Raw genomic sequence first — 12116 nt, 5'->3', positions numbered from 1 at the left:
TCAGAGCTGTAGAATACCAAGCTCCAAAATACCAAAGTTTCTCAATTTCAAAACACCAGAAAAACAAGTTCAGAAATACCAAAGTAACCCAGTTTCAAAACAGTAGAATACCAAGTCCCAAGTACCAGTAGAATTACCAAAGGAAGCAAAGGGAGGCTCTGCACAAGGTGATGTGGGGCCAGTTTTGACATAAGTTGTCAAAACGGGCATTTGAAAGTTGTATTTGCCAAGGGATTCTGGATTTCCAGGCAGCTACCGTTTTAAAGGTTTTACCTGAATGATGCATGCACAGTAAGCTGGGAGGGAGCTGCGCTTTTGTGTTTGTGAATAGAGAGGCTCAGAGAGGGTTGAAAAAGAGCAATGTCCTCTCTCCTGAGTTAATATTTAGACAACCCTACCTATTTTTTTCCCATAAAGATTCCTATTTTTGCATTTTTGTACTTCCCAGGAAGCTTTGGGAGTAAGCTCTCCAGAAACTTAAATATGGTGTCTAGTCCTTGCTCTGCCATTAACTCTGGCAGAGCTGCTGGCCTTGGTGTTCTTGAGCTTCTGATTACAGGATATGTATTTTTCATTTTTAATTCCTCGATATGTGTTTACTTAAATTACCTCCTTCCTTGCCAGTGGCGGAGGTTAGGTCCCACCACAAAGTAATTTCTAGCACTGGAGATGTACATTCTTCTTCCAGGCGCCCAGCTTCTGCCCAGTGCCTGTGTGGTCTTAATAGCAAAGACGCACAGCAGCACAGAGGCTGTAAGCCTACTCTTGTTTTTGTTACCTGTTTGCAGCTGAACTCTGTTGACATCCCACCGTCTTGATACACTCAGCTGTGAATGGAGGGTCTTGTGTAGCCTTGCAGAATGCTGGTGGCACAGCCACAACCCCATGGATGCCTCCCAGGACGTTGGTGCAGCACGCAGTTAATTCAAAACTCTGTTGTTTTTACCAGCCCCACTCTCTCCCTCTCTAACTTTCATATATGCAGTAAAGAATCTGTTTGGAGGCAGTAGAAAGCTTTGAAAGAAAGATCAGCACTCTTTTATCTTTCATGTATATTTGCCTTCAGATTCCAGTTGCTCTATTTAATGGATACGCCTCTCACAACTACTGCTCAGTAGGCTATGAGGGCTGTGCCACATGCAGTTGGGATGCAGTGCCCCTAATATAGGATGTTCTCCTGCAAGAGGAAAGATTAAAGTCTTTCAGTTGGAATAGGAAGTTTTCTAAGGCAGAATTGCAATTGACAAAAATGCATTTGATTATTTTGTATTTTTAAAGGGGGTTGTTAATAGCTTTGTGGAATTGTTTCAAAGGTTGAGTCTTTCCAAGTTCTCAGTCCTCCGTTATACTTCAGACCTGGGAAAGTAAGTCCTTTTTCAGCAAAAAATGGAATGGAAACGGGGAGCTAAACTTACCATGCTGACCTTCTTCCAGTTCTTGACAATGCTGGGCAAACCCTTCAGCTTTGTCTAGAAAAAGGTTGCATGGCTTTCTCTTGAGTAGCGAGCTTTCAGTAAGTGGAGTTAGAGGATAATTCTGCCAACACGTGATGCATGTTTCATTGCTATCAGATAAAATATGCATCCTGTGCTGTGACTTCCCAGAGGGTCTGTGAAGGAAATTAGCATGATGACCGTGGCACTGGTGCTCCTGTGAAATCATCAAAGCCTATATCCTCTTTTGCATATACTAAATGAATCCTTGGGGAAAAAAATTGAAGTTATGGGTGTGACAAATACTTTGTTCTTAAAAGTATAATCTCACCCTTTGAGCTATTGGCTGCCTACAAGCAGTAGAAGAAGCAGAAGTCTGGCTAAAGGCTATCTCTAGGAGGAATAAAACTGATTCAGCAGGCACTAGCCTGTTTAAGACACGGCTCCCTGGCTGCTTTACCCAGTGGTTTGTTTAGTCTTGTTCTGCTACGCATTAGCAGCTTTCAGCAATGCACAGTGATTAGTGCCCTGCGTTTTTCTTTGCTGCTCCTCTGTGGACCTTGGGGCTAGGATTAGGTTACAGCCCTGAAATGTCATGGTTGTCTGCATTGACTGAGAGCTGAATAGTAAGGACGGAGTTTTGTTGATAGACTGAAATGTCTTCTGTGTTTGTTTCCCTTCTCTGGAGAAGGAATGACATTATTTTTGTTTGTAGTCTTTCTGTTTCTGATCTAAACATGTGGTGTCCAATTTCCTTCCCTGGCAGGTGACCTGGAAAATGAGGAATGGTGTCTGGCTACAGAGTTTACTCCAGCTGCAATAAAGACTGAGCCAGGGCTGTGTGAGACATCAGGCCTTGCTCCCTCAGTCAGTCTCACCGTCACAGCCACGTCGGTGGAGGGGGACCAGCCTGAACTACAGATAGATGCCCTGGTACTGCAGACTCTCTGTTCTCTCTGCACAATTGGCTGCAGCTTCTCCCAAGGCTGTATACCAGTGTAGCCTCCTTGGTACCAGAGCTTGGCAGTTCAGGGTGCACACTGCAGTCTGCTTTAATGGTTTTTAATGTTTGCTGGTGTCCCACTGTTGCTGTAAGAGCTTATGTTTCAAAACACTTGTCTGCATCTTTAGCTTTTAATGATTGGATATACAATTTTGTCTTCTGTGCTAGCCCAAAGCCCGGGGCTCTTGGACTTGTAGAAATGTTTGAATAGTTTCTAATGAACCAGTTGCACCTGAACCGACTAATCCATTTGCTCTATCAAGCCTGTGACAAGCTAAGTGTCTTTCATAAGAATTTACTTTAGTGCTGCCCTGCCTTCCCCTAAGCAGAACAAGACTCCTTGTTTGGATTGACTGGAGAGTTTCTCTGTTTGCCTGCGAAGTTGCTTTTGCCAGATATGTGAAGCTTTGACATTTGAAGCTGCTGCTACTTCTGCACCAACCAGCCTCACATGGAGCTTTGTGGTGCATTTCTGACCACAGCTGGAGCAGCCAGTGGGCATTCTGAAGAGCTTAGTCTGGCTGTGGCTGGGTTAAAGGAGAATGAACTGCAGCAGCTGGTGGCTCACCAGGGTCCCCAGCCAGTGGAAGAAGAAGCATGGCTGTTGTCAGCCCCCAGGATGCAATGTCAGTCCAGGCTGGAGGGAGTTGATATATGCTGAAAATACATGTTTCCATTTGTATGTGGATCAGAAATATGTGCAACAGGAGTTATTTTATGAGAAACTGAAGAAAGCTAAGCACAAGTTTCCCATGATTTTGTCCTAGCTTGAACGTGCTATTCCCAGGATGTAGCCCTGCTGTAGCTTGGGATGCTGTGATTTGCAGAGTATTGGGACTTGCTGGTGGCTCACTGCTGTTGCATGAATTAGTTACACAGGTTACTGAGAGAGATTTTGGCTGCAATTAACCTGCAGGAGTGCCAGACTGGCTTCCTCAGGCCTGGGGCTGTAGCACACAGATAGGCTCTGGGCAGCAGCTTGGCAGCCTGGTGCCCCAGTCTTGTCACTGGGGCAAGCCAGGTGTCTTCCAAACTTCAGTCAGCAGTGACTGTCTCTTTTCCTGCTCCTCAGCACTGTGAAAGGAACTTGGGTCCCAAAACCTGGTGCTCAGTGGCTGGCACCTTGCTCTTGCTCCCAAATGACAATGGCCCTTAACAGGCTCTCCCTGACTCCCAGGGATGTTTCTGTCCTTACTCAAACAGACTGTGCAGTCCAGCAAATCCTAGCAGCAGCTCTAGTCAGCCAGATTTCACCAGGAGGGAGCCAGGCATCAAGTTCAAGCCCTGGGAGACATTTGTTGGCCTGGGGCAAATCTAACTTTCTTCCCACAATCCTTAGTGTTATGTTAATTGGTTTAAGTTCTGTTCCCCTACTGGCTACCCGTTCCTCATATATGGTCATAGTTCTAGAAAGTTCTGCCCCTGAGGGTATATATTGTCACGCCCCGCCCTTGTTTCAGGTCTTTGGAGTTTGTCCCATACAGCGGTCAGTTTCTGGGCATCATCCCTGTTTTATTTTCCATTAAAGTTCTTTTGTTTTCAGCCAACTCTGTTGTTCCCGCTCCTTTATTTTCTCCACTCAACCCTTCAAAACTCTGAACCTAAAAGTTTTGTTGCGGCCACCTTCACCACGACAGGTTGCATGTTAGCTTTCAGTCTGAAATGTCATCTGTGAGGCATAATCTTTTTTTTTAGCTAAATATAGTAATAAGAAGAGCCAGAGTGGGCGTAGTCTGGGCAGTATTCTCTGTAGCCTGGTTTAGCAAACTGTGTGCAGCATTTATGGAGAAGTAATTTACGTGAGAAAGAATGCAGGGAAACAAGTGCAGTTTCTGATAACAAACTCCGCGCTTCTTCTCCCCTCCTTTGCTTTTGAACCTGTCTTAAAGGCACAGAATTCAATATTCAGCATAAGTAGAACAGACGATTGGGGATACAAGCACCATGAAGTCACCCTAGGACATTTGGTATTTCTGAATTTTCAGTTCTGTTTTGAAACTGGGTTCGTCTGGTGTTTCTGATCTTTGTGTTCTGCTATTTTGAATCTGGGATATTTTGGCATTTCTGAACTTGGCAATTTGAAACTGGGTTACTTCGGTATTTCTGAAGTTGCTGTTCAGGTATTTTGAAAATTGTGTTCTTTGATATATTTGAACTTGGTATTTTGAAACTTTGAGTTACTTTGGTATTTTGGAACTTGCTGTTCCTGTGTTCTGAAACTGGGTTACTTTGGTATTTTGGAACTGGTATTATACTATTTTGAAACTGGGTTTCTTTGCTATTTTGCAGCACAGCAATTTGAAACGGGGTTACTTTGGTATTTTGGAATTCAGTATTTTGAAACTGGATTACTTTGGTCCTTTGGAACTTGGTATTCTGCTATTTTTAAAAAGAGATTTTGGAACCTGGTTTTCTGATATTTTGAAATCTTGTTTTCTATTATTTCAAAACTAGGTTATTCTGGCATTTTGGAACCTATTTTTTTGGTAACCTCAGTTTTTTGTGTGTTTGTAGGCTGGGGGGTTTTTGTGGTTTTGTAGGCTGGGGTTTTTTTTTGGTCTTTGCTAACATGAGATTTTGGTATTTTTGTAATCTGGGGGTTTGGTATTTTGTAACCTGTACTTAGCAGGGGCCTGGGGCATCCTAGTTGACTCTCTTGGCTTCATTTGCTTTCTTTACTACAATTAACATGGCACAGGAACTGTTAAATTGTAGACTATAAAATAAGACACTTCCTGAAACAGAAATAAGTTCCAGCTGCAGCAGAGCCTTCCACCACATTTAGAAACCCTTCAGCAAAAGTTGGAAAGTCGAAGTTGGAAAAGCAAAGGTGAGGTCTGGTTACCTGGAGGTAAAGATAGGCAACAAGCAGACAGCGATTAGCTTCCACAGCTTCTCACTCCAGCTGCTACTGCATGTGCAGCTTCCCTGGAATTTGGTGGAGATTTGGTACTGGGGCATAGGTAGAAGCACCCTGAAATGCATCTGCATATAAACACTTAAAATGCTGAAAAAGGGAGAGCTTCCTTCAACCAAACCCCATAAAATGAGGGGGAGTGGGGTGTTTACCTCCACTTAAACCAATACAATGGCAAATAAATGGCTTCTACCCTTTAATTTTATCGCCTAAAATATCGTAAAAATAGACGTTTCCTCAGTTTAAAGCTCTCATGATGGAAAAAAAAAGTGGGATTTTCCCCTCAATTCAAACCCTTAAAAAGGAGGGATAACTGGGCTTCCCCCTCAGTTTAAACCTTAGGATGATGAAAATGGGGGAGTTACCCTCAATTCAAACCCAGAAGATAGCATCATCAACATTTCCCCCTTCTATTTAAACTGGAAAATAATGGAAAATGGGGGTTCCCTGTCAATCAATACCCTAACAGAATGGAAAAAACAGTTTCCTTCAAGAGATGCCATTACAATCACATGAGAAGGGAATTCCCCCTCAATTTGAACACAGACAATTATGGAAAATGAAGTTTTTTTCCTCAGTTTAAACCCCTTTACTTCTAATAACTTTTCGGGGGGGACTGTGTAGGGACTGGGGGCTCTGGGGCGGGACTGGCAAGATGAAAGGGGAAAGCTGAAATTTTTCCCCTGGGACCCCATATGCTACCCCACTGTCGCAGCCTCGGGGTGTGGGGGGGGGAGGGTTTCCCTTTGTGACAACCTCACTGGCTTAGGCGAATTACAGCATGTAATAATAGTAACAGGATGGGTATGATGGTGTGCCCGAGGTATCCTTTTAATCCATCTGTAACCATGCCCGAGAGGCACGGTCCGAGAGGCAGCATCCAAAGACCAGGGGGACGGGTTGAGTTAACAATACATAGGGATAACTGAGGGCAAGGGTCCAACCAGAAACGAGAACTAGGGACATGTCCTTAGTCCCATGGTTTTAGGTTACAGCCTCTGCATCTGCAGGGCAGGGGCCAGACTTCATGTCTAAGGCCCTGTGTCTCAACAGCCTGCTTTCCAGGGTTTTAAATTTATGCCCTCTGTATAGGGAACCTGGGCTGAATCCCGGTCCCTTCTTAGCCATATCAGCTACCACACCCCACCTGCTCAGGTGCTGCACCTTGGCACAAGTGCTTTTTCCTCAGCATTTTCTTCAAGCAATGCTCCATATCCAAGTACATCCAGCTGCTCCTCAGCCCCTGCTGGATGTTCCAACCACTGTTCCTGGAGGGACACTTGGGATGCAGCCATTGGCCCCTCTTGACTAGCAGCTCTCTGTGCAGGTGTGCCCAGGTAACTTTAGGAATACATGGAGCTTCAAAAGAGCAAAGAGAATTGTTCCCTCGGAGACTGCAGTAGGTACCATGCTGCTAGATGACTGGTCTCATGCCATAACAGTCACTTGCCAGAAGGGTGATGTCAGCCATGTGTGCTGCATTATTAAACATTCTTGGAGGACAGAGGGAAGCTATGCAGGGATGGGGTGAGTCAGGATGCGGAGGCTGGTTCTCTACATTATCCTTGGCCATGCTCTTGGACTTTGCCCTCCTCCCCACCACAGCCAGTCAGAGCACTCTAAACTTCTCTCTAGGGAAACAGCAGTTCCTCCCTGTGCACACAGAGGTTGGTAGGACTGATGTGTGGTATGAGGCTGTGAGGAAGCATCAAATAACCTCCCTCTGCTGGAAATCCCCGGCAGAGGTGCAAGGGCAAAATCTTTCCCTATGCCTGCTCAATTCTTGTTCTCTACCCTAGCTTGAAGAGCCCACTCATTTCAGATAGACCATAAACCAGCTTCCCAAGCAATCCAACAAAAAACCCAGAGCTTCCCATCCAATAATATACCCTACCACAGACCTCTTACCCACTGCCAGCTTTCCATCCTGCCTTAAATTTTTCTGGAATTCTCAATGGTGGACATTGAATTTGCTTCTATTTTTTCCCCTGCATGGCTATGATTTAGAATCTAATTCTGCTTTCATTTGAAAGTGTATCCACAGTCTGATGCCACTCATCTTTCATGGAAAATGGCTTTTTTCTGTCATAACTGATCTATTGAGCAGACAATATTCTAAGAACTAGTCTTAGCATTTCAGTCAAGCTACTGGTTACACAGCATTGGCAGCACAGACAGAATAACAGAGAAAGCAATCCGTGGGAAAATTCTCAGCTTTTTAAGAAAAAGCAACCTTCTTGACTCACTTCTAGGCACAGCCTAAAATAAAACCAGCAATTGCCACATCTAGTAGACCATGTAGTTCAATATTTCAGCTGGGAAGGTCATTCCTGAAGGAATACTTATATTCTACAGACAAAAAACTTTTCCTATCCTGTAAGTCCTAGAAGGACCTCAATGCCCACACTTGTCAGCCTTCAAGTGGCATTATAACATTCTCCTTTCAAGCCTTTTTATTCAGAACATGAACCAAGTAAACAAGAAGGCGTTAACCAGTACTCAAGTACTTCATTTGATGAACATTAACCTGTCAGAGTGCAAGCTGGCTTGTACTGGGCAGTTGATTTGGCCATAAATGAGAGAAGCAGCCTAGTCTGATAGACAGGCCTCCAGGGAACAGTGGTACGACAGATTTGGAAACAGACAGGGATTGGATCCAATGAGTCCCAACCTAAGCTGCAGGAGCCATTGGTCAGAGAGCTGAGTGGCCTAAACTTTCAAACAATCACAAATGCTTGCCTAGGAACATTAAGAAAGGTACTTAAAGTGAAGTTGTGAACAATAAAGTGCTTTTTGTCACATGGATCATAGAGTGCAGTATCTGTCTTGGGCACAGCTCCAGTTCGAAGTCACATTAACTCCCTGCAGTTTTTGCTGGCCACTCTTCTGGTTTGAAGCTGTAATCAAGGAGGGAAACAGATCAGGTGGAGGCTTAGGAAAACATCTCTCATGATGAGCAGACTGCCAGGCTCCCAAGGGAAATTATTAAAATCCTGTGCTTGACTCACTGAACACTGGAGGCAGTACAGGAAAACTTAATGGAGTGAACAAGTCTTCTCCCACAGGGGGAGAACAGATGATTGGAAAGACCTGAGGTCATCCCATTTCCAGTTTTTGTTGTTCCAGAGGTTTGCAGAGGCAATGACTTACACAGCACAGAACAGGTAAGACAGATAATTAAGAGTTGCTACCCAACAGGCCAGAGTGAGTCAACCCCACCAAAACAGCTCAATATCACAGCCTTTGGACCCTGGGCTGCAGGGACTGCACTCAGGTGAGATGAGGAGTAGCTTCCAATAAGAAAATCAACACATGTAGCTACAGGAAAACCCATAGCCCATGGAGCAACCAGGGCAACACAGGACCACAAGGTTATAACAGTCACCTTGGTGGCCTTTAGCCTTGGCTGGTTAAATCTCCAAGCTCAAACACTTCAGACAGAAGATATTTGACAAGGAATTTACATTTCACATAATGAGAGTGTGATGTTTATGTGTTCTCAGACAAGTTCTTCTAGTTACTTACTAAGTGTGAAACTTCAAAAAAACCAAATAGTGGAGGAAACTGCCCCAGTACCTATATACTGTTGGTGATGTTGTTGTTTGAGAGCCACTTACTTCAGAAACAGTCTGAGCTGGAGTGAGGATTCATTCCTTGCTTAATGTCAGCGTCTGGTGCTTTCCTTAGGAGACTGCTGCTAATGCTAAACACTAGCCCAGGCAGCTCATTATTTTCCTCACAAATCCCAGTACACACAAGGTAACTGGAACACACCGTTCATCCAGACACCTGCCCTGGCTTCTGCATTCTTCAACACACTGGCAGATAAACACAGGGGAAAAACAACCTTCTGAGCCTGCCTGGATGTCTGGAAGGCAACAACTGTCCATGCAAGGACGCCTGCCCTTAACAGAGACTTGGCATATAAGCTGGGAGATCTGTTACTACTGTCATTGGAGCAGAGAGCCCACTAAAACAAGGTATTTGTACCATGAAGAATTCAGATTTCAAGAAAATTTACAGCCATAGTAAATAAAAAGACTTAGGGCTTCCTGAACAGTCAAATACGACAGCATTGGGCAAGCCCAGGAACCAAAGGAGTGGGAACAGATAGCAGAAGACATCAAGCCAAACTCAAAACACTTCCCATCAGAAATGGAGTTCTTCCCCCTCTCAAAAATTACATCTCACCCAATCCCCCAAACACAGCTCTCATTCACCCTTTTACCCATATATCCATGCATGAAATCCAAGACTTTAACGTGAAAGGGTTATCACATCATCTTTCACCATGTGCCTTTTTCACTGGTCAATTCAACTTTCTGCAGGTGAGTTCACTCCAATTTCACTCCAACCTCATCCTGTTAAAGGAAAAATTGGACTTACACCTTTTGCTACTGTTAAGATTTTGTGCATTTTTGTTGGGCTTTTTAGTGGTTTTGAGTGGTTTTGTTCATTTTAAAGGCATTGAGAGGACTGGAAAGCCTCGATCCTGGTTTAGGCACTACCTTTGAAAGCAGAGTCATTTGGATCCACTTCATTATTTTCTGTTACTAGAGATGCTGCATCCTCTACAGCACAGCTAGAGCGAGGAAACAGATGTGTCCATTGGTTCATTTCAAACTTGTCCCTGCAGTCAAACTGCAATCATCTGCTGTACCAAGAACATGAGAAATTAAGGTCTGAAGGCACCAACTTGGGGAAAGCAGCTAAAAAGTACAAGCAAGGAAACAACCAGCCTACAGATCCTGAAACACTAATCATCTGTGCAGTGGAACTGCTTCAGACAATGTAAAGGACTGGATATTCCCTAGCAGTCAGTCATGGGACTAGAGAAATAGGAAAATTTCATTTTCCTACCCAATGCTGCTCCCAGGAGGAAGGTTCAGATGAATCTCTTCTTCCAGGAAAGGGAGAGTGTTCTCTGTGCTAATGAACCTGATTGCTGTACTGATGATGAATCAGAAATAAAAAAAAGGAAGGGACTCGTGCAGCTTCTGTCTTTAAACTGGGGGGAATGGACCAGCTGTCTGGACAGATGAACAGATTGTAGCTCTGAAAAGGTTGACAATTTACTGGAAAAATACAACCAAAGACCAGGGGAAAAACCTCAAAACTGGCTAGTGCGCCTTATGGAGGAAAGTGCTGACACTGTGTTACTAGATGATGGAGATGCTAAAAAGTTTTGGGATTTACATCTGATACGTGTGTGCAGAGTTATGCTGAGTTGGTTGTAGTTCTTGCAGAAGTGTCTTCAGGTCAGTGTACCAATGGTGCTCCTTGGCCATCTGTGACCAAAGAATGGACAACTTTAAAATGAGTTTGCAATCTGCTTAAAGAAGAAGGGATGAGAATTTAGTCATGATGGAGTCTCTCGAGCTTTATATGTCCCAGCCCTTAACTCCCAGGATATTCACCACTCTTCTAGAGGGATGCCTGAATGGATGGAAAGATTGCCTTATCCCCTTACTCTTACCAGAGCAAGGGAACCTGATTGAACAGCTGAGTTTTAATTAATTCAGTTAGGGGATTTACCAGGATTAGAATCAGAGAAATCAGACCAGGATCAGGGTGTCCTGGTTTTAAAAAACAGGTGTCTGCTAAGGAAGGCAGGAGCCTCTCTTGAAATGGAAAATGTAAACCCCCTCCTGCCAAATTATTATAATTTCAAAATTAGGGAGCTCTCAGGCAAAGTTATGGGAATAGGAAAAACAGTTATTTACTAGGAAAATAATAATGACATTAATAACAATAATAACAATAACAACAACAACAACAACAACAATAATAACAATAAATTGTACATATTGAGCTTTTAATAATAATAATAATAATAATAATAATAATAATAATAATAATAATAATAATAATAATAAAACCCAAACAGCAATACAAAAAAAAACCCAAAACCAACAACAACAAAAAACCCCAAACCATTATTGAAGCAATGATCCTGAAGAAGGGTGTAGTTTTCCTCTGACCATCCAGTGGTGGTGAAGATGGGCTTGGTCTTCCTTTGGAAATCCAGTGGGAAAAGGCTGACTGTGGTGTTCCAAATCTCAGATTATATCCAGGTAGGAAATGCTTGGCTCCTCTTCCTGGGTGGGGCACCTCACAGTGTGATGGTGTAATTTTATCAGTCATGCAGTGAGACTCAAAGGCCCATTAACAGAAGGTACCTCCCTGAGGGGCAGGATGGATCGTGGAAAAGATAAAGAACACTGCCCCACCTGGTTTCAACAGATGGTGCTGGAATATGCACTTTTGGTTACATCCTGCATTGCAACCCGAGACACAGGGGAAAGCAGAAAAGCAGGAGAATCTAGAGGGGAGTAACAAGGGGCAGCTGAGTGAATAGATCCGCTTCTTTTGTTTACTCCTCAACCAAGGGGTAGGCAAGAAGGATGGACAACCAATACAAGCCTTACATCCTACAGTACAAAATTCCCAGGCCAAGAAAGTATGGAAGGTGGAGTACTCAGGATTGGGGAAGACAGAAGGTCATAATTTGATCCGTCTGCACTGTTTTTTCTGTGGGCAGACATGAAGGAAGCTATAGCTGAGGCAGAGGCACAAGCAACAAATGAATCAGGAATAGACCAAGCCCCTGTACTGGACTGCCATGTGTTGCAACCAGACCCTCATCCTTTTACTCCATACATTATTTGGTGGTTGTTATAAGTACATATTATATTATTGGCTTTTCACAAGTATTAAAATGAATGCTATATGTATAATGTTGGAAAACTTTGCTGTATGAATA

The sequence above is a fragment of the Sturnus vulgaris genome, chromosome 5, assembly GCF_052056855.1.
Source record: "Sturnus vulgaris isolate bStuVul1 chromosome 5, bStuVul1.hap1, whole genome shotgun sequence".
Taxonomy (NCBI): Eukaryota; Metazoa; Chordata; class Aves; order Passeriformes; family Sturnidae; genus Sturnus; species Sturnus vulgaris.
Note: the sequence above shows the minus strand (reverse complement) of the source record.